Source organism: Ailuropoda melanoleuca, chromosome 3 (assembly GCF_002007445.2).
Source record: "Ailuropoda melanoleuca isolate Jingjing chromosome 3, ASM200744v2, whole genome shotgun sequence".
Lineage (NCBI taxonomy): Eukaryota > Metazoa > Chordata > Mammalia > Carnivora > Ursidae > Ailuropoda > Ailuropoda melanoleuca.
This window is the reverse complement of record NC_048220.1, coordinates 28,234,748-28,254,262: the sequence shown is the minus strand read 5'-3', so window position 1 is coordinate 28,254,262 and position 19,515 is coordinate 28,234,748. Positions and strand designations below refer to the sequence as shown.

The 19,515-nt window shown below is 47.7% G+C and overlaps 1 protein-coding gene across 1 annotated transcript in view; it reads right to left on the bottom strand.

Annotated features, from left to right (window-relative positions):
* CYSTM1 (cysteine rich transmembrane module containing 1) overlaps nucleotides 1–10,441 on the bottom strand; it is a 60,217-nt gene extending 49,776 nt beyond the window's left edge. Inside the window, exon 1 of the mRNA XM_034656121.1 lies at nucleotides 10,229–10,441. The gene's annotated coding sequence lies outside the window, so the exon portion shown is untranslated. The remainder of the gene's footprint in view (nucleotides 1–10,228) is intronic.
* Nucleotides 10,442–19,515: the final 9,074 nt, after the last annotated feature.

Here is a 19,515-nt window from a genome sequence, read left to right as displayed (position 1 = left end):
AGAGACAGAGAGAAACAGAGATCGTGAGCAGGGGGGAGGGGCAGGGAGAGAAGCAGTCTCCCCGCCTAGCAAGGAGCCCAACGCAGCACTTGATCCCAGGACCCTGGGATCATGACCTGAGCCAGTGGCTTAACCGACTGAGCCACCCAGGCGCCCCTGCACCTTCCCTTTCTTTCTTTCCTTCTTTCTTCTTTTAAGAATTTATTTATTTGACAGAGAGAGAGAGAGAGACAGCCAGCGAGAGAGGGAACACAAGCAAGGGGAGTAGGAGAGGAAGAAGCAGGCTTCCCACTGAGCAGGAAGCCCAATGCGGGGCTCAATCCCAGGACCCTGGGATCACGCCCTGAGCCGAAGGCAGATGCTTAACAACTGAGCCACCCAGGCACCCCTGCAGCTTCCCTTGCTATACTTATCACCTCTTGTAAAAGGATTCACGTAACTTATGTTTGCTTCTCTGATGCTACTGGCAAACCTCATCATTTGTTTATTCAACCGTAAACAATATTCAACAACATGAAGGACAAGACAGCCTGGGATATGAGAGAACAAACCCTAGCTGGCTTGCTCTTGCCCTTCAGTACTGCCAGTCATAAAAATAAAACAGTCGTTTCCATTTGTCTGTTACTGCATCAGATGGAAAATGTGGGAAGTTCTCCAAATTTCTAGGGTGTAGTGAGGATAGTTTGGTTATTCAGTCTATACAAAATTCACTTTGGACGGCCACCGTAATGAGTTTTGCATATTTACTGGAAAACGTACAAGAAGCCTGCCTGAATGGCACCACTCGGAGGGGAAGTTGGGCCACACACATGTGCAACGAGCGGAGAGGAGAAGCAGCGGCCCCAGCCACAAGAATGAGCATTCTAGAACCATGGGCCTGCACCTAGGAAGAACTCCCTACTACTGACATGGACGTGACACAGAAGCCCTGGGCAGGAGCAACCACGGGGATTCACCTTTTCAACTCTTCAACTCGGTAGTGATGTGCCCAACAACAGAGCAACAGCAGGAGACCTCTGAGAGTTCACTGTTACCACAACATGGGCAAGATCTTTGATTTTGTAACTTGCTCACCATTTGCTGTGTTACCATTTCCTAAGTTGCTTTTCTTTGGGGGGGCAGGTTGGAAGGATATAACCTGCAATGTTACTTCAGCGTTGCTGAAATACCGATTCTGGTTGTCAACCTCCCAAATATTATCAGCCACCCCCTACCTCATTCAGGATCTTCTGCTTGCCAGAGTTCTACGAGGCACTGAGCTGTCCTCACAAAATCCATGAGCGAATGATAGAGCATGTCTTTTGTATCAACATGCCGGCTGGTGGCCTCTTTGTGGAGGACACAATGACAGAGCTCAGAAATGGCACCTTTCACTGAACAAGGGCATCAAAACGCACATGAAAGGGAAAAACATATAACAGTGGATCATCCATCTCCGGAGGCCCTGTCCTAGAGTAATGAAGACCTTCATTTTTGACATACAAACTACAAAGGAGCCTAAAATCCTACAAAGTCTTTACTTATATGCTTTGCTAATGCTATTCCCATAACTGCTTTAAGCCACCATCCCCAACGTTAAGCTAACACAAAGACAGAAGCACACTCAACTTGTCCTGACACAGTAGATAAGTAGTAAAGTCTGAAAAGTCATCCCCACGTTAATTATCCACAGTAGTTTAACATTAGTTGAAGATATGACTACAGTTGGGGGACCTGGTGGCTCAGTCAGTTAAGTGTCCAACTCTTGGCTTCATCTCAGGGTCGTGAGACTGAGCCCCAAGCAGGGCTCCACGCTCAGCGAGCAGTCGGCTTCAGATTCTCTCTCCCTCTGCTCCTCCCCTCCCCTTCTCTGTCTCAGATAAATAAAATCTTAAAAAAAAAAAAAAAGAAAAGAAAAGAAAAGAAAAGAAAAGATGACTACAGCCAATCAATCTTGCCTCCCTCCAACAGTAAACTCAGTGTGCAGGTTGTAGCACTCTTCCAGCCTTGGAGACTTTGAGGGGATCCAGAGAAGTTGCCTTCAAGAGAGGGTAACATAACCGCTAAAATTGTTGTATAAAGCTGTCTGTAGAGAACCTCTGGCGGGATCCAAACCTGTTGCTCTATAAAATCTGTATCTACAACATTTATTAAATGGTCCTTAAAAAAATAATTGCTACATCAAAAGATCTACCAACAATTAAAATAGCCCCCTAAGCTGCCCAGCCATAGGTATCCCATTCCTCCCTAATGTTTGGAGGAAACTTTTTTTTTTTTAAAGAGAGAGTGTGCAAGCACGAGCAGGGGGATGAGCAGAAGGAGAAGCAGGCTTCCCGCAGAGCAGGGAGCCCGATGCAGGGCTGGATCCCAGGACCCTGCGATCATGACCTGAGCCGAAGGCAGACGCTCAATCGACTGAGCCACCCAGGTGCCCCCGAAACATCCTTTCTTTTTACTTAGGGACCATCCTGTTTTCTTACGTACTCGTCAATAAAAACATGTTTTTAAGTGAAACCTTAAATAAATAAAAACACCCTATTCTTCGAACCAGCAATTTCACCTTTAGGATTTTATGTTACAGATAAACACTAGTTCTGGTGTGCAAAANGGGAAAAAAAAAAAAAAAAAAAAAAAAAAAAAGATATATATATAACATATATATACACGTGTGCGCACACACACACACACACAATTTTAAACCTCCTCCACAGATACTACAGCGTTTGTTCATTATAGCCATATAACACGTCAGACACAGGCGCACATACACACACAATGTCTAAAATCCCAAAGGGCCACCAACATGGGAATGGTTAAATAAATAAACCATGAAACTTACAAACCATAGCGTTACTATTTGGCCCTTAAGAATAAGGCAGAATTACGTGTGCTGATATGGAAAGATGTCAACATCCTGAAAAAAGCAAACTGCAGCACAAAACATTCTATTACCCCATTTAGGTTTAAAAATAAAGTTCTATTTCTAAACCTGAATACATTACAGTTATATTAATGATTATAATTATTCATTTAACTGTACTTTCTTTTTATATATACATTTCCATACATATTTAACAATGAAAGTTAAAACCCCTACTGATCATCTTTGGGTAGTCTGCCACATGATTTTTAGGAGAAAATAATCCATTTCATAACTCACTAAGTAGAAAGCCAGGCTTCCAACAACCAGTTAACTACCACTGAGAAAACATTCTGTTCTAGTCACCACCTGGAAAACCCCAGCTCCAGACCAGGATCAACGGTTGCTAACTGTCTCATGGGTTCCAGGACCACTTCACCAAGGGCCCCCTTTCCAGCCTTTATTAGTCTTGTATGGTCCTCTGCAGAAACCACAGGCCTGCCTGGATGTAGGACTCACTTCTGCCTTCAGCTTCTGAAAGGACTCCCCAATGGTGGACCTCAGCTTGTCTGACAGCTCCCTACAATGCCAGCAAATCCTGACCACAACTCCCCTCCCCACACCACTGGGACCCCTAGTTGGGGGAAAGACACCTCCAGCCTCATCCAACCACTCAGCTCAGGGACGCTGGTCAGTAAACCAGCTACGATATTATCTGAGAGCCAGTGGGGAAGTGAAGGTTGGCTCCTCCTCAGAAAAAAAGGTTGGGGACCTCTGAATTACATCTAGTCATCGGGACATATGGGACAGCATTGTAACTCTGGGACTTCAAACAGCCAGCCCTCAAAGTGACAAAGGAGAGAAAATGAGGCCCAGCAAGAGGGAGCAGGGAAAGAGAAAGCAGCAGTGAACAGAAGGGACAGAAAAAGGGAAGAAGGCTATTAACACAGAAAGTGAGTTGGGGACATGAAAGGATAGGTTAGAGCAGAGAGAGGAGGAGAAGGACCCAACTCTGCCCCCTGCCAAGTTGAGAGGACACACTAGAAAGGGACAGGTCCACCCCTCTCAACAAGCCGGACAAGGCCACTTCCCAGGCCAGGTCCCCCACCGGCACAGCCCCTGAAAGACTGGCTCCCCACCCCCTCCCAGAACATTAGATTAGGCTTTGTGGGAAACGTGAAATCCTGATGGCTTAGGAAGAGGCCCCTACAGCTTAATGTGCCGGCAATTTAACTAAGCACTCCTGGTTCCTGCTGGCTACCAGGCCAGCCAGGGCTTTGCTCCGCCATTAGCGCGCTCTCCTGCCCCAGGGAGAAAGGCAGCAGCCCAGGCAGCGCTGCGGGGGCGCCTCTTAATGAGCGAGAGGGAACCTCACTTCACACCTGCAAGAGCCACTCCTGCCTACCCTGTGCCCGTGTGGGCCACACCCTGAGACACCAAAGCAGCCCCAGGCAGCGAGGTCTCCCCTCCTTTCTTCATCTTCATTGGACTTTCAGAGCAAAAGGCAGTACGGCCAAGCAAAGTTCGAAAAAACAAACGCTAGGTAACTCCAGGTTTCGGTCAGTACATCCACAAAGAGCTACTATAAATGAGGAAGACAGGCTCAAAGTAGTGGAGGGCACTGATGAGTTTAAAAAAACAAAAACAAAGCTGCCTCTGCCCGGAAATAAACCCACGCTTAGATGGTCAATTAATCTACAACAAAGGAGGTGAGAATATACAATGGGGACAAGACAGTCTCTTCAACAAATGGCCCTGGGAAAACTGGACAGCTACATGCAGAAGAATGAAACTGGGCCACTCTTAGCATACACAAAAATACTCAAAATGTGAGACCTAAAACCATAAAACTCCTGAAACAAAACATAGGTTGCAATTTCTTTGACACTGTAGATAGTCTCCTCAGGCAAGCCAAACAAAAGCAAAATTAAAGTATTGGGATTACACCAAAATAAGGAGCTTTTGCAGGTAGAAGAAACCATCAATAAAAACTACTGAAAAGGAAAAGGTATTTGCAAATGATTGATCTGTTAAAAAGTTAATATTCAAAATACATAAAGATCTAAAAAAAAAATTCACACACACACACACGTATGATCTTATACAACTCAACACCAGAAAAACAAATCTAATTAAAAAAATGAGCAGAGGACCCAGAGACATTTCTCCAAAGAAGACATACAGACAACCAACAGACATGTCAAGAGATGCTCAATGTCACTCATTATCAGGAAAATGCAAATCAAAACCACAATGACATAGCACCTTACACCTATCAGAATGGCTAGAGTCAAGGACAACAAATAACAAAAACAAAGACAAGAAATAAAAAGTGTTGGTAAGGATGTGGAAAGGAGCCCTCGAGCGTTGTTAGCGGGAATGCAAACTGGTGCACCACTCTGAAAAACAGCATGGAGTTTCCTCAGAAAGTTAAAAATAGAATTACCATATGATCCAGTAATTTCACCATTGGGTATTTCCCCAACACAAACAAAAAAACTAATTAAAAAAGATATATGCATCCTATGTTTATTGCAGCATTATTTACAACAGGCAAGATATGGATAGAGGCCCTGGTTCGCTCAGTCAGTGGAACGTGTGACCCTTGATCTTGGGGTTTTGAGTTGACACATGCTTCGCACATGACCCTGCCCAAGGTCCCGATACTGAAAGCTGACTGGTAAAGCACTGTGTACAGCATTAAAAATTTAATGTGTCAGGGGTGCCTGGGTGGTTCAGTTGGTTAAGCGTCTGACTCTTGATTTCATCTCAGGTCTTGATCTCAGGGTTTTGAGTTCAAGCCCTGCATTGGGCTCCATGCTGGGTATGGAGCCTACTTAAATTAAAAAAAAAAAAAAAAAATTAATGTGGCAGAAGTCTAGCACCTCTTCCCAGGTCGTAGTCTTCCCAAATAACTTTGCAGTTAATTGTTTCCCATCCCTATCTTTCTTTGAGCAATGAGACCATGTGGTCTGACAGTTTTCAGTAATGATGTATCTTCTGGGCCAACTCTCTGGGGACGACTAATGATTCTTCAGCATAAATCAGCAAACTAATGATAGGCCTTATGAATACAGCATGACTCCCCAGTGAGTGAATTCAGGTAAATCAAACTCTCCTCCCACCATGACTACCAACACTGCCTTAAACCATTTAATTGAAAGCCTTCACAAAAATATAAATTATCCCTTGTTTTTGGCAAAGTCATACCACAGGCTTACTGTCCACAGAGACTGGGTTCAAACCATTTGTCTCCCCTGCTTTAGAGATGAGGGCCCATCCAGTTTCCTAACTCTGGTTCTGAGGCCTGTATAAATACTAATATTCCACCTATGTTTCCTAAAAACTACACAAGAAATCATTCCAAGTTCATTTCCTTTTGAAGGGTCCTTTGTAAATAGTGCACAAAGTGGTGTGAACCTTTTTCGCTGGAGGGTCAACTCATGCCCAATCCCTTCACTTCTATACTGCTGTTAATTGCTGCCTCCCACTTTATAGCCAAGCCAATTAGTAGCCTTGGCCAAGCGCTTGGAGCTTGGAGGCCTGTAACTCAGAGCTGCCTGAGGAAAAAAAGCCTCTTCCAGCAGAATTCCCCCCATGTGAAAATCATGCCTAGCCAACCAATGACAGAAGTCTAGGAGGTGGACGTTGTTTGTAGTTCTGTAGAGTTCCTGGGCACATCAGGAAGCATGTGAGCATCTGAGTAGCAGTACCGGAGGACTGACTTAGGATACAGGAATTTTAAAAGATGACTATTTCATTCCTCGTTTCATTTAGGAAGCATTATTATGCACTTTTACCTCTGATGAGCATAACTAACTCCTTTCGAGCTGAAAGGATATTGGGTAGAAAGCTCCAGAAAGCTTCATACCCAGCTGTTACTGGCTTACTCTAAGAGAACGAGAAAAGACTGGGGAACTAGCTGAACTGACTTCCTTATGAAACACAAACATGCACTTACCCTCAGGCCTCCAGATCTTGATTATAGGCTTATCAATAACCAAGCCCAAATAGCCCAGAAAAAAAAAACCAACAGAACACCTCAGAGTTTGAATGAGCTTTCACAAAAATTTAGAATGTCCATCTCTTTTTTCCTTCACTACATCTCAAAATACACCATTTATCCAAGAATTAAAAAGATTCAGCTTTGGAGGAGCTCAAATTTCACATAACCCTCTCATTAATTCTCCTCGGTACCTCTGGGAAGGGAGTCCTGACCATTATCCCCTTTCAAGGTCGAGGAATGTTTCTCTCTTGAGAAAGGACAGCCCTGCCCAGTGCCCTGGGTGACCAAGGCCAAGGCTGAGAATTCTCCCTGGCTCAGTCTCTGGCCTGTACCCCAGCCTTGCCTCTCACCTTGGCTCAGAGCCCCTTAAGGGAGAGCATTCCTGTTCCTCATCACAGGAAGAGCCAGCCCCGGTGTGTATCATACTTATGTTTAGGGAAACACACAAAAATATTTTTCCTGACAAGTCATATTCTCTATCAACGGGAAAACTTGTGTGGGTGGCATGGGTGAATGAAAGTGGAAAATTTCCCAAAACTCTTGGCCTACTTAATGGCCCTGACGGCACATAGTTACAGTGTTGGGGGATGGGGGGACGCTGTTTCTTTCCAAAGGAAGTGTAATTAGTTGGCTGGTTCAAATATTTCCAAGGAGATTTAGAAAATGGTTAACAATTCTTCTTAAATGTGGCCAAGAAATCTAACCTCCGGAGATTCTAAATATTACAGGACTCCTGCAAAGACCCTTAAAAATCACTATCACAACAAGCCCTGCCACTTGTTACCAGGAAAAACTCTTCAGTGAGCAGTAAGGTGTGGTAAACACCCATTGCTCAGGTGACGAGAATGGTCTCATTGATCCGAAGGGAGGTTCATTTTCCCCAAGTGCCAACCCCCCCCCATTTGCCCTCCCTTGAGGGCTTCGCTGGTTTGCGCTGCACAAACCAGCTGCAGCCTCCTTCCCGAGTTCTCTGCAGTTCCCTGAACTACCTTTTACTGTACAGGATCCCTAGAGGTCCAATTCTATTTTCTGCAGCAAACATAAACTGGTGGGAAGGTTCAGCCATTTCACATCCTCCCAGAAAACATCAATTGCTAAGGTTCAGTATAAAATGGACAGCAGTGGGGCGCCTGGGTGGCTCAGTCCTTGAGCATCTGCTTTCAGCTCAGGTCATGATCCCAGGATCCTGGGACTGAGCCCCTCGTTGGGGGTCCCTGCTCTGCTGGGAGCCTGCTTCTCCCTCTCCCACTCCCCCTGCGTGTGTTCCCTCTCTGGCTGTCAAAATCTTTAAAAAGAATAAAATGGACAGCAGTGCCTTTTTTTTTTTTTTTAAGGTCACAGAATCAGCAAATTTCAGAGCTGGGAAAAAGCCATAAATCAGCAAATCATTACTCTTCAATAATCAAAATTTCTTGTTTCTCGGGAGGCCTGGGTGGCTCAGTCGGTTAAGCGCCTGACTCCTGATTTCCTCAGGTCATGATTTCAGGGTCTCAGGAACAAGCCCCGCTTGGAGCTCCGCCTGGAGCCTGATTGAGATTCTGTCTCTCCCTCTCTCTCTGCCCTTCCCCCTGCCCTCGCATGCCAGCATTCTCTCTAAAGAACAAAAAAGGGGGGCGCCTGGGTGGCTCAGTCGGTTAAGCGTCTACCTTCCTCTCAGGTCATGCCAGCGTCCAGGGACTGATTCCTGCATCCGGCTCCCTGCTCAGGGGAGAGCCTGCTTCTCCCTCTGTCTGCCGTTCCCCGCTTGTGCATGGTCCGTATGAGAGCTCTCTCCCTATCGCTTTCTCTGTCAAATAAATTAATTTTTTTAAAAAACTTGTTTCTCAGGAAAGTAAGACAATGACCAATTAACACTTAAACAGCCTTAAGCTGAGAAGCCCAAAAGCGGAAGGGAGCATGTGTTAAAGGGGATCTCTTAGTTATGCAATTAACAAAAGCCTGAGACTCCTTTCAGTTTCCCCAATGTTCCATATTCATGTTTTGGGCATTTATTATCCTTTAATAACTTCCCCCCATTAACTCTCCTACTAATCACTTGGCATTTGGATTTCACTCTGGGGATACTGAGTGTTTTTAAGACACTCTGAAACCTCTGAAGGCCGAGTGCTGTGAAGAATACAACCTTAGTGTTTAATGGGGGGGGGGCAAGCTCACAGGTAGACATTAAATCCGGTCAAAAGAGACAAGAGGAGCACAAGGCTGGCTCCGTCAGTAGAGGTGCGACTCGATCTGGGAGTTTTAAGTTCGAGCCCCATCTTTGGTATAGAGATTATTTAAAAAAAAAAAAAAGGCAATAAGAAAAAGAGCTGCAGCTGGGTGCTTCCTTCTGACAAGGATTTTTTAATCTAATAATGGCTAGAGTACAGGCACCTGGCTGCCGGCGTCCTCGTTATATTTCATAAGCAGGGGTCGCAGAATCCCATTAGACCAGAATTCTAAGCGTTGTCACCTCTTTCCCAGGCTGTCCCAACAGCCTCCTCAGTGTTTCCCCAACCCAGCGTTCCCCCTACCCCAATCCAGCCCACGATTCAACGGCTCCCCACAGCACACAAACGCTCAGCTGGGCACTCAAGAGTTTTTCCTAACCAGCCCTAACCTAATTCTCCGAACTTTTTTTCCCCCAAAACAGCCCTAGCACTTGGTCAAGTCAGTCACCCAACAGTCTTCTTTCCTTTACCTCCAGCGCAAGGCTCACGGTCTCCCTCCGCGGAGGTCCTCTCTCCCTCCCTCTACTCTTCCACCCCCAACCGCTGCGGGCAGATTAGTCCCCACCCCTCAGGACTCCACTCAGATTTCACCTACACCAACAGGTCCACTGAGATCCCAATCACCACCCCCGCCTCAAGAACGAGGACTCCTTCACCCCCCAACACCTTCTCTGAACACCCCGACCTCTGCTCCCAGCCGCGGGGCTCCCGAGCGGCCTCCCGGCCGCCGGCAGCGCCTCAGAAATCGCAACCCAAGGCGGAGAGCTGCAGAAGCCTCGCGCACAAGTCCCCCGGGACGGGGTGTGGCGCGCCTCGCTCGGAGCACGCCGAATCCCGGCACGGCGAGTCCCGCTGAAACGCGGAGCCCCTTTAGACCACGGCCCAGAGGCCGGGCGGCGCAGGATCTCCACCCTCCCAGCCTCTAAGAGCGGAGCGGCGACCCAGAACCGGACGAACAGCCGCGGGGCTCCCGGGTGGACTTTGGGCTGGCTTCCGGCCCCTCCCCGGGGGCTGCGCACACCCCAGCCTAACTCGGTCCATCCCGTCCCGGTGCCTGCCGCTCTAGGGGTGCTCTTTGGGGAGCTCGCGGGCGCGCCAAACCCCCGAAGGGCCCTGCCCGCGCCTTACCCGCTCCCCGCTTCCAGCTTGGCTGGGCCTGCGTCCGCCCCGACTCACCTCTCCTCGAACCCGCAGGGCACTGGTTTGGTAGAGAGCTGCTCCGACCAGATGAGACCGCACCAGATGCACCGCACCTGCCACTGAGCGAGAGAGGAGCCGCGGCGCGCGTGACGTCACGACTGCCCCGAGCGCCGCAAGCTCCGAGTCACCTGATCACCCTGGCAACGCGCGCGGGGCGGGGCGAGGCGGGGGGCGGCGTCACAGCACGATCCCCACCCCCCCAGCCGCCAGGCCCCTGGGCGCCTGCGGGAGCGCTCCGGGTCAGTCGGCTCGGTGGGAACAGGAGGCGGGGTCTTGGCTTCCCTGCTGCCGCCTCTGAGCTGGGGTGGAACTGAGACTCCCGACAGGCGTTGGTTTCAGGTTGGATCCGTTTGCCAAGACTCCAGATGATTGCCCCTCGCCGCTAATGCAGGTACCTGGAAGGGAGGCCCTGTGTCCCCGATGTATCCCGCTCAGTCAGGGTTCACTGTAGGCCTCTCCTGCTGGTGTCTTCTTGGTCTAGACCCACATAGTTCGGGGGTTTAGTTCCCGAGCTGTACCTGAGAGGAGTGGGGCTGTGGCTAACTGGATTGCTCTCTGGCAACTTTCCTTCATAAACGTCACAGCAAGTAGTGCAGCCTTTGCTAAAGAATGTAATAAGACCTCATTCATTCAGGCCCAGGCCCAGACTTCCTGTCCTAAAGGACTTCTGTTCCAACAGAGAGAGAAATGACCAAAACACTCCCGGAGCAAAGTCCAGGAAAAACCTGCGAGTCCTGCTTGCAAAGACTTTTTTTGTTACTCATTTTAGAAATGGATTTTCCTCTAATGTCCTCCCCTCACCTTCTATAGCCATATGCCTACACCTCTGTGACCGGTGTAGACCATCAGCTTCAAAGTGAGAATTTAACATCCCGTGGAGGTCCCGGTTTGACAACCACTTTTTATCTCATCTTTGGCTTCTTGCTGATTGAATTTCATTTAAGCTTTACTCTCTTATTCCCTGCACGGCTATGGAGGTTTCATACATATTGTCCTTCCCTCTCAAACTATGGGATTTTAGACCTGTCAAAAGGAAAAACCATAGGCCCCAAACAGTGTCACTTCGGCCAAGTCCCAAACTGAGGCTTAATAGCAGAACTTAATTGCAGTGTCAACCTTTGCCAGAAATACAGCCAGGAATTTCCCTATAAGCACCAATGAGGCAATCTGTCACGTGGTGCTCTCTAGCCCTCAAAGGAAGGTAGAGTAATCTGCATTATAGGAAGCCCTCTACTTTACCCCTAAGGGAAAATCCTTTCTTTTCTTTTGCTAATAACTTTCTCGCTCCAACCTACCTTCTATTAAAAAAAATAATAATAAAAATAACCTATTATGTACAACTCCCCTCTACTAGGTAGATGGGATGCTGCCTGATTTAGGAATCATTTATTAAAGCAATTAGACCTTTAAATTTCCTCGGTTGAATTTTTTTATTTAACAGATAAAAAAGTTATTTTATAATCAGTTTCTAGTGAGCGCCTTTTGCCGTTGCCCAGCTGATTGGCAGTGCCCAGCTGACTGAGACATGTTCTTTGACGATCTAGAGCTGATGGGTAGTGTGTCTCATATCAAAGTACCACCTGTACTGCTTACTATTTACTTAATAGTTTCAAGTGATACTTTTTTACTTTTATACATCTATTTTTAAAAGAAACACATATAAATGGGAAAAGACAGTTGTGAGGGGCATTTGTGTGGCTCAGTCAGTTGAGCGGCTGCCTTCCGATCAGGTCAGGATCCCAGGGTCCTGGGACGGGGCTACGAGTGAGGCTCCCTGCTCAGGGGGGAGTCGGCTTCTCCCTCTGCCCCTCCCCCCCCCCCCCCCCCCCCCCCCCCCCGCTTCTGCTCTCTCGTGTGTGCACGCTCTCTCAAATAAATAAATAAAAGAAAAAAGACAGTTGTGAAAGGTAGAGAAGAATCATGGCTTCAGACAGAGCTATACTAAGAGGTTGAAAACATGAGCCCAAGGTCCGAAGGGGCAGAGATTAGTGTGCAGGAAGATGCTAGGAGCAGGGCAGGGGCAGTGAGACCTGGGTTGTATGGCAGATCGGAAGAGGGGAACTCCACCTGGAGGTCAGGGAGGGTGGAGGTCAGGGAGGGTGGGGGGAGAAATGAGCCTGAATGAGGTTTGACGGATGTGGTGGAAGGGAAACATGCTGGGAGCCAAGACAGAGAAGGGATTGGAGAGAAGGGAGAAGCAGCAGTGGTTTGGGGTCGGTTGCCGAAAGGGAGGGCAAGATAAAGAGAGATTTAGGAAAGGGAGCTGAGGGGTTATGGTGTCCTTCTAAGGTTTGCAGGGCAATACAGCATTGCCTATTGACCTTTGAGGAATAAAGGTCACTCAGACACACCCCAAAACCATATTCGGACCATCAGGGTCAAGATCCACCCTTTACAAACACTGATGCAGAAGGAAGACAGAGACCATATGACCATAAGTATACTCTGACAGGAAGCCGTTTTGGCAGGAAAATTTTCCAGGTCTTTGCAGGCAAGCACATGCCTCTGAGGTTCTAATGAGGGCAGGGCAAGATGAGGAAGGGGGGCTAAGGCAGGAATAACTGCCTTGAAAGGGAGGAAAGCTGCTCGTGCTAGTGGGACCAATGGGAGCTGTGCTGGGGAAGAGATGATGAGACACGTTTGTGGTAAGGTCCCTGGCCGCTCCCCTTTTACTGAGTTAGGTGGGATTGAGAGGGCATAAGTATCAAAAGAAAAACAGAACATTTCCCATCCCCACATCCACATCCACGTCCACAGTTAAGAAGTGCTCTCATGTGAGTACAAACCCAGAGAATGTTGCCAGCAGCAGCCGAGAACCCGAGAGACCAGGCCAGGTTGTACATCCCACACAGTTCTTTTCTAGAATTTGACCTTAAGTCCCAGGACTCAGCAGCAGCCCAGTGGTCGAAGTTGCTGGAGTTTCACCAACTTTCTTCACAACCGCAGTGAGTTTCCTTCCAATCCTGGAAATGAAGAAAAATGTCTGTGTAAAAGGCCCCAACCGCATATTTTCTGTAAAAGTTCACGAGCCACAGAAGCTGCAATGGATTTTGCACATATGTGAATTCAGGAGAACCATCAAGGGACGGCAGAGGCAGCAGGATGCCGTGGCTGGGGAGCCTGTGCTCTGAGATGTATCCATTTTACGAACATGGCCAAGTTACCCACCTTCTCTGAGCTTCAATCTTATCTGTAAAATGGGGATAATAACATCTACCTCATAAACTTTTTATGAAGTCTTGATGAAAGGAAGAATCCAGATTCATGATTTTTCACAAGGCCAATTTATCTTTTTTTTTTTTTTTTTCTGAAGTAGGCTCTACGCCCGACGTGGGGCTGAAACTCACAAACCTGAGATCAGGCGTCACATGCTCTAGACACCGAGCCAGCCAAGCGCCCCTTCACAAGGCCATTTAAAAAACCATCGTATTTTCACTGGATTTCGTTGGTTCACTCAATAATTCGATGAAAGAACGTTTCTTGGATGGCTACTGTGCGCTCAAACCTGTGACGGCTACGGAAAGAGAGATGCTGCCTTAACTTCTTCTCCAGGCTTCTGCCTCCTGGGGGGAAAGCCAGGGAGCGTGGGACCTGGGAAGGCCCCTGTGGAACTGAATGCTCAACTACGTTGTCATGCCCTTCTGTGTCCCCAGCATTCATGAAAGGGAGGCCATGCCAGCTGCCCTGGCTAAGGTGGGAGGCGGGAAAGAAAGGGTGTGGGGCGGAGCCTCGAAAGGCAAGATTTGGAGAAGTGGGAGAAAAGAGAGCATTCTTAGTATGTATGTGCTGACTGAGTGAATGAAGAAATGACTAAACAAATAGCAAAGACAACAAAATCAGAGACAGTTCGGCATAACCGTAAGACCCGCCTAAGTGGACTGTGGAAATTGTAGAGTTGTGAGGAGCAAGGTAAGAGAGCAGGTTGTCGAAGAGCACTGGAGATAGCAGAATCTTCTGGTAGGAATATGGGGTCTGGAGCTGGAGTGACAGGGTTGCATTTGGACACCAGCACTTATTGGCCATGTGACTTGAGCAAGTTACATGACCTCTCTGTGCCTTGGTTTCCTCTTCTGGAAATAAAAGGGGGGGGAGCATCAGTATCAACTTTATAGCAGCATTTTGAGGATTAACTGAGATAATGTGTGTGAAACCTAGGCATAGTGCCAGCACCCCGTAAATGCTCCAGACTGTGAGCTTTTTTAGTCCTGGCATTTGTTTTATTAAAGGCTAAGAAGAGTACAGATTCAATATGAAACCTATAGGGAACCAGTGAAGGTCCTGGGAATGGGAAATGGGAATGGGAGGCAGTCTTTTGTAAAGAATCATTGGGCAGCAGAATTCAGGCTGGTCACAAGGGAAAGGGGGGGTTACGACAAAGGTGCAGCCCCAAAGGGTCAAGAAGGACTGACGAAGGACTGGAGGAAATAAGCCTTCCTCAAAAAGAGAAAGTTGGAGCCTGGTGCACAGAAGTGCTCAGTAACTGTATTAAGTGGACTCCTAGATACCGCACGAGTTGAACATCTTTCTGGAGCTCCCTGGCTCTGTGGCCAGCACTAGCGGAATTCCTCTAGGTTAAGTCCAAAGAGTCTTTATTTGTTTGTTTGTTTATTTATTTATTTATTTTTAAGATTCTATTTATTTATTTGACAGAGAGAGAGAGAGCACAAGCAGGGGGGGCAGCAGGCAGAGGGAGAGGGAGAGGCAGGCTCCCTACTGAGTAAGGGGCTCGATCTCAGGACCCTAGGATCATGACCTGAGCCGAAGGCAGATGCTTAACCGACTGAGCCACCAGGTGCCCCAAATCCAGACGGTTTTAAAGCACTGGAGAAGTCCACCAAGACCTGGCCTCTGGCTTATTTCAGTGTCTTCTACTTATGGAGGCAGCAAATGAACACACGTGAAAGCAAAGGCAATGAACGCGGCCACACAAGCACCAGCTCCAGAAGACAGTGACTGGGTTCTTACTTTGTGTCAGGGTATTAAAGAAATGAGACACACAATTATGCTGCTTCTTCTCTTTCTTAGCTCACTGTTCTACAAGAGTCTAACTGAATTTGAGGTCCAGGTCAAGGAAAAAGAGGCAAACTCACCAGTTTGCTTCTGGCCATGGTTCATGGTTTTGGTTTTTATCTGAGCAACGGGGCTCCCAGTTTTGTGCCTCTTTTTCTGATCTACATTTTCAAATTCTAATTTGCTAGTCAGGAACATTCCATTCCAATTGACTAAAATGCTAGTCAGACTGGTTTAAGAAAGGAGAGAGATTTTGTTTACTGGCTCCTGAAACCAAAAATTCAAAGGTGAGTCTCAGGCGTGGCTGGATCCAGGCACTCAAACACTGTCACCAGGAATCTCCTCTCTTGCTTTCTCTGGCTCAGCTCTCTTTTCTCTGCATTCTCCAGTAGTGCCTCTGGCAGTGTCAGAATTACATTCTCACAGCAGAAAGTCCCAGCAAACAAAAGGCATTCTCTTTCCCAACAGTCTTAAAAAGAGTTCCAGGTTGGAGTCTTAGTGTTTGCATTCCTGGTTAGAGTCTTTGGGTTACTTGCTTTTTTCTGTATGTGTAGCTGGAGCCTGGAGATATGATACCTTGGCTCCTCCCTGCTCTCCTGTGGAGCTGGGGGTGAGGTTAGGCACCATCAAATTCTACAGCTGGAAGTGTGTAAGGAATGGCTTCCCTAGGAAGACTGAAGTTCAGTTACCATAACTAGGAGGCAGATGCCAAGCAAACAGAAAACACAGCTGACCCCTACAGGCCAGCTGGACCCAAACCACTAGCCTTTGGCACAAGTAATACAACAGTCCAATAGGCTAACACTGAATCAAGTTGGGAGTCAACCTATCTTCTCCTGTATTTCCAGGGAAGTTGCATCCTATGGGGAGTAAATTTCAACACTCAGATGTTGAGGCTTGTTGAAATCGTGGTGTAAAACCTGCCATTGGTTTTACCTAAATGCGCTCTCCTCTCTGGAAGTATTACTTCTGAGGAAAGTGCTTCAGGGAGCACTTAATGTTTTAAATGTTTGTACAGCACCTTGAGTTCTCAAGAAGCATCACATAAATGCGTGCGTTTTTAATTACGACTTTTTGAAGCCCTGATTCAAGTGGCCTGGTATTTGGATAATGATCTTAGGATCCCAGTCCTGGAGGAAAACACATTTTTCTCTTAGGCGATGACTCAGTGGAGTACGGCCATGAAATTCCCATCAACAACTCTGAAAAATTGCCCTGAAATACTCAACCATTATGTCCATTTGCATTATTATTTATAAAATGGACCGATAATAATAATTTAGCACATGACGTATGAAGCCTAAGAACTCAGGGCAACATTAAACCCACATATTCACTCAATACGTTTGCTATGTGCCTACCATGTGCCAGGGACCATCCTAAACTCTGGGGATGTAGGAATAAACAAAACAGATTTAGAAAATCCTTGCTTATGTGAAGCTTACATTTGCAATAGTGGGTCCATTTGTATACACCTTCCAGCGCCTGTGTTATTGACAGGAAATATACACCAATAAACAAACCTGCCAAAGTCTTCCTTGAGTGCTTCCTCTAGCCTAGACTTTCTGCCAGTGCTCTGGACACATTACTGCCTTACTCTCCTCTTCACAGGGATTAAAAGCAGGCTTCAGAGAGATGCAGACAACCGCTCAAGGGGCCACGGAAAGTAAGTGGTAGAGTCAAGACTGAAATTCCTGTTATATGCAACTAATGAATCATCGAACTTTACATCGGAAACCGGGGATGTACTGTATGGTGACTAACATAATATAATAAAAAAACATTAAAAAAAAAAAGACTGAAATTCCTATCTCTATATCTGCCTTTTAACTACTACTCGTTCTTAGGATGTGGATGGGGGGTCATGGAGGGGGGTGGGGACTTTGGCAAACCAGAGACCAAACTCTGTGCAGAGGGAGCCACTATTATTCACCTGTTGCAGGGAAATGTGGCCCACTGCAGCTAGGTTCTCTGAGTTTTCAAGAGGAGCCTGCAAAGAGGATTTTGATATGAAAACTGATTTTTAAAACGCTGTGAAAGCCAAAAATAATCTGTCCGGGCATAATTCAAGCCCTGGGTCTGCCCCTCTATTAGAGGTCACAGTGTGTCCAGGAGGGTCTCTGGGGAGGTATGATTCTGGATAGAAGCTCTGAAACTAAATGTGGGTAGAAAGCTGCAAAAACAGCTGTGGTTCTTGCACAAAGTATTTCTCAGGTTGATTTCCTAAGGCTAAGATAGAAAAACAGGGCTTGTTTACTAAAAAAAGCCAAGTCCTTAATGAAAGGTAAGAGTGAGGAAGCAGCTGGAACATTCCAACCCCCCAGTGTGGAGGAGGCTGACATAGAACCATCCTATGGTGGGTTGACAGGCCACGCTTATGTGAAAGGGAAAATTTAACTTTAGGGCGGATTTCGTGTTACATCTGAGGTCCTAATAATGATCATTATGCTGTCAGCACACAAGACGTGGTTCAAAATAATTCTCCTCCTAAAAGTCACATTCTATTTGCTTCCTGGCCCTTCCTCGCCTCCTCCACCCAGTGGCCTCCCGCACTCAGCAAGCCTTTCCTCTTCCCCACCCCATTTGCTAAAGGGTGACAGGCAAGGGACATACGGAGGTCTCCTCCCTGGGGTGGTCTGGGGCCGGAACAGAGTTGGCCACACCTCCTCCTGTCCTGGCTTTTGGGGGTAGGGAGGGAGCCCAGAAGAGCTCCAAAGTTTAAAAAACATTTGCACCGTCAATAGAATGAAACTCTGCAAGACAATAGTTTTACTTGAGAAGTGTGAAGGAATTCCCATCCTCCAGATCTTAAGATCAAAAAACCTCTGTTTACTACAAGGATTGTTTCAGAGAGGGAGTGAAATCTGGCACATGTAAAATCCCATTCCTGTCCGCTCTCAAGATAGTAGCTTTGCAGCCATATGCCGTGAGGATTTCATCACAGCCAAACAGGACTGCGCTGCACTGGGACAGATTGGCCGCCGCTGCTGCCTCAACCACCTCCTTCTGTTGCAGGAGGCAGGTGACAGTGCCGTGCGATCCACCAGCCAGGCAAGTGCTCCTGGCGGGGACCTGACAACTCAGTTTGCACCATGAGGCCCTGGGAGCCTCTTCTTTGGAAAACACAGGAAGGACCTAGATTCATTCCTTCTTTCTTTCTTTCTTTCTTCCTTCCTTCCTTCCTTCCTTCCTTCCTTCCTTCCTTCCTTCCTTCCTCCCTCCCTCCCACCCTCCCTCCCTCCCTTCCGTCCTTCCTTCCTCAGATTTTATTATGAGAGTGAGCGAGGGCACGAGAAGGGGGGAGGGGTAGAGGGAGAAGCAGACTCCCCGCCAAGCAGGGAGTCTGACGCAGGGCTTGGGCTCCATCCCAGGACCTCAAGACCATGACCATAAGCATGAACCACCCAGGTGCCCCAGGACATACATACTTTCTGAACAGGACGAGACAAAGAAAACTCGTACTATGCCCCGCTCCCTAGCTTGGAAGATCATTTAAGATCAAGAGATAAAGTGACCTCTCCCACTTGTGGAGGCAGAGCAATGCTATGACTAGAAAGGTCCAGAGGCCCGTGTTCCAGCCCAGGTTCCCCTGCATCCCGGCTTTGGGACCCAGAACAATTTACTAAACCTCTGGAGGCCTCAGTCTCCTCATCTGTAAAATGGAAATAATAATAGGACCGGGGCTGCAGAGCTGTAGTAAAGGTTGGTTGGTGCACAGAGTAGAAGCTGCTCTCTCTTCGAAGAACTCACGCCGAATTCACCACGGCCTCTGTGAACCCCCACTGTGCCCCCCATCTACAGCCGAGGAGAGGATGCATATGCAGACATGTGCTTCCGTCTTGGCCCCACCACTAGTCTCTGGGGCTCCCTGGACACGTAAGCAGGAGTCACATGGGATGCCCAGGGCCCCTCTCTTGCAATTCTTTAGCTGCCGCAGCAGAGACACAAGCTACCTTTGCTCTCACTCCATCCAGAGCCGTATTCTAGACGCCCCCTTTGCCTGAATTGCTGGTCTGCTTTGGCCACATTCCCGATGAGAGTGCAGCCACCTGGCCTCCAGCTCCAGGCCCCTGGAGCGGCCAAACTGGCAGGACGGTAGGTGTGGCGTCTACCAGCATCAGAGCGGGACTGGCCCTCAGCACTTTGTACACACGCCATCCCTCAGGCCCCATTCTAGACCCATTGCTTCTGACTCACTGGGACCAGGGCCTAGGCATCCTCAAGGAACAAGCCCTGGGAGGGAGCAGGTGCAC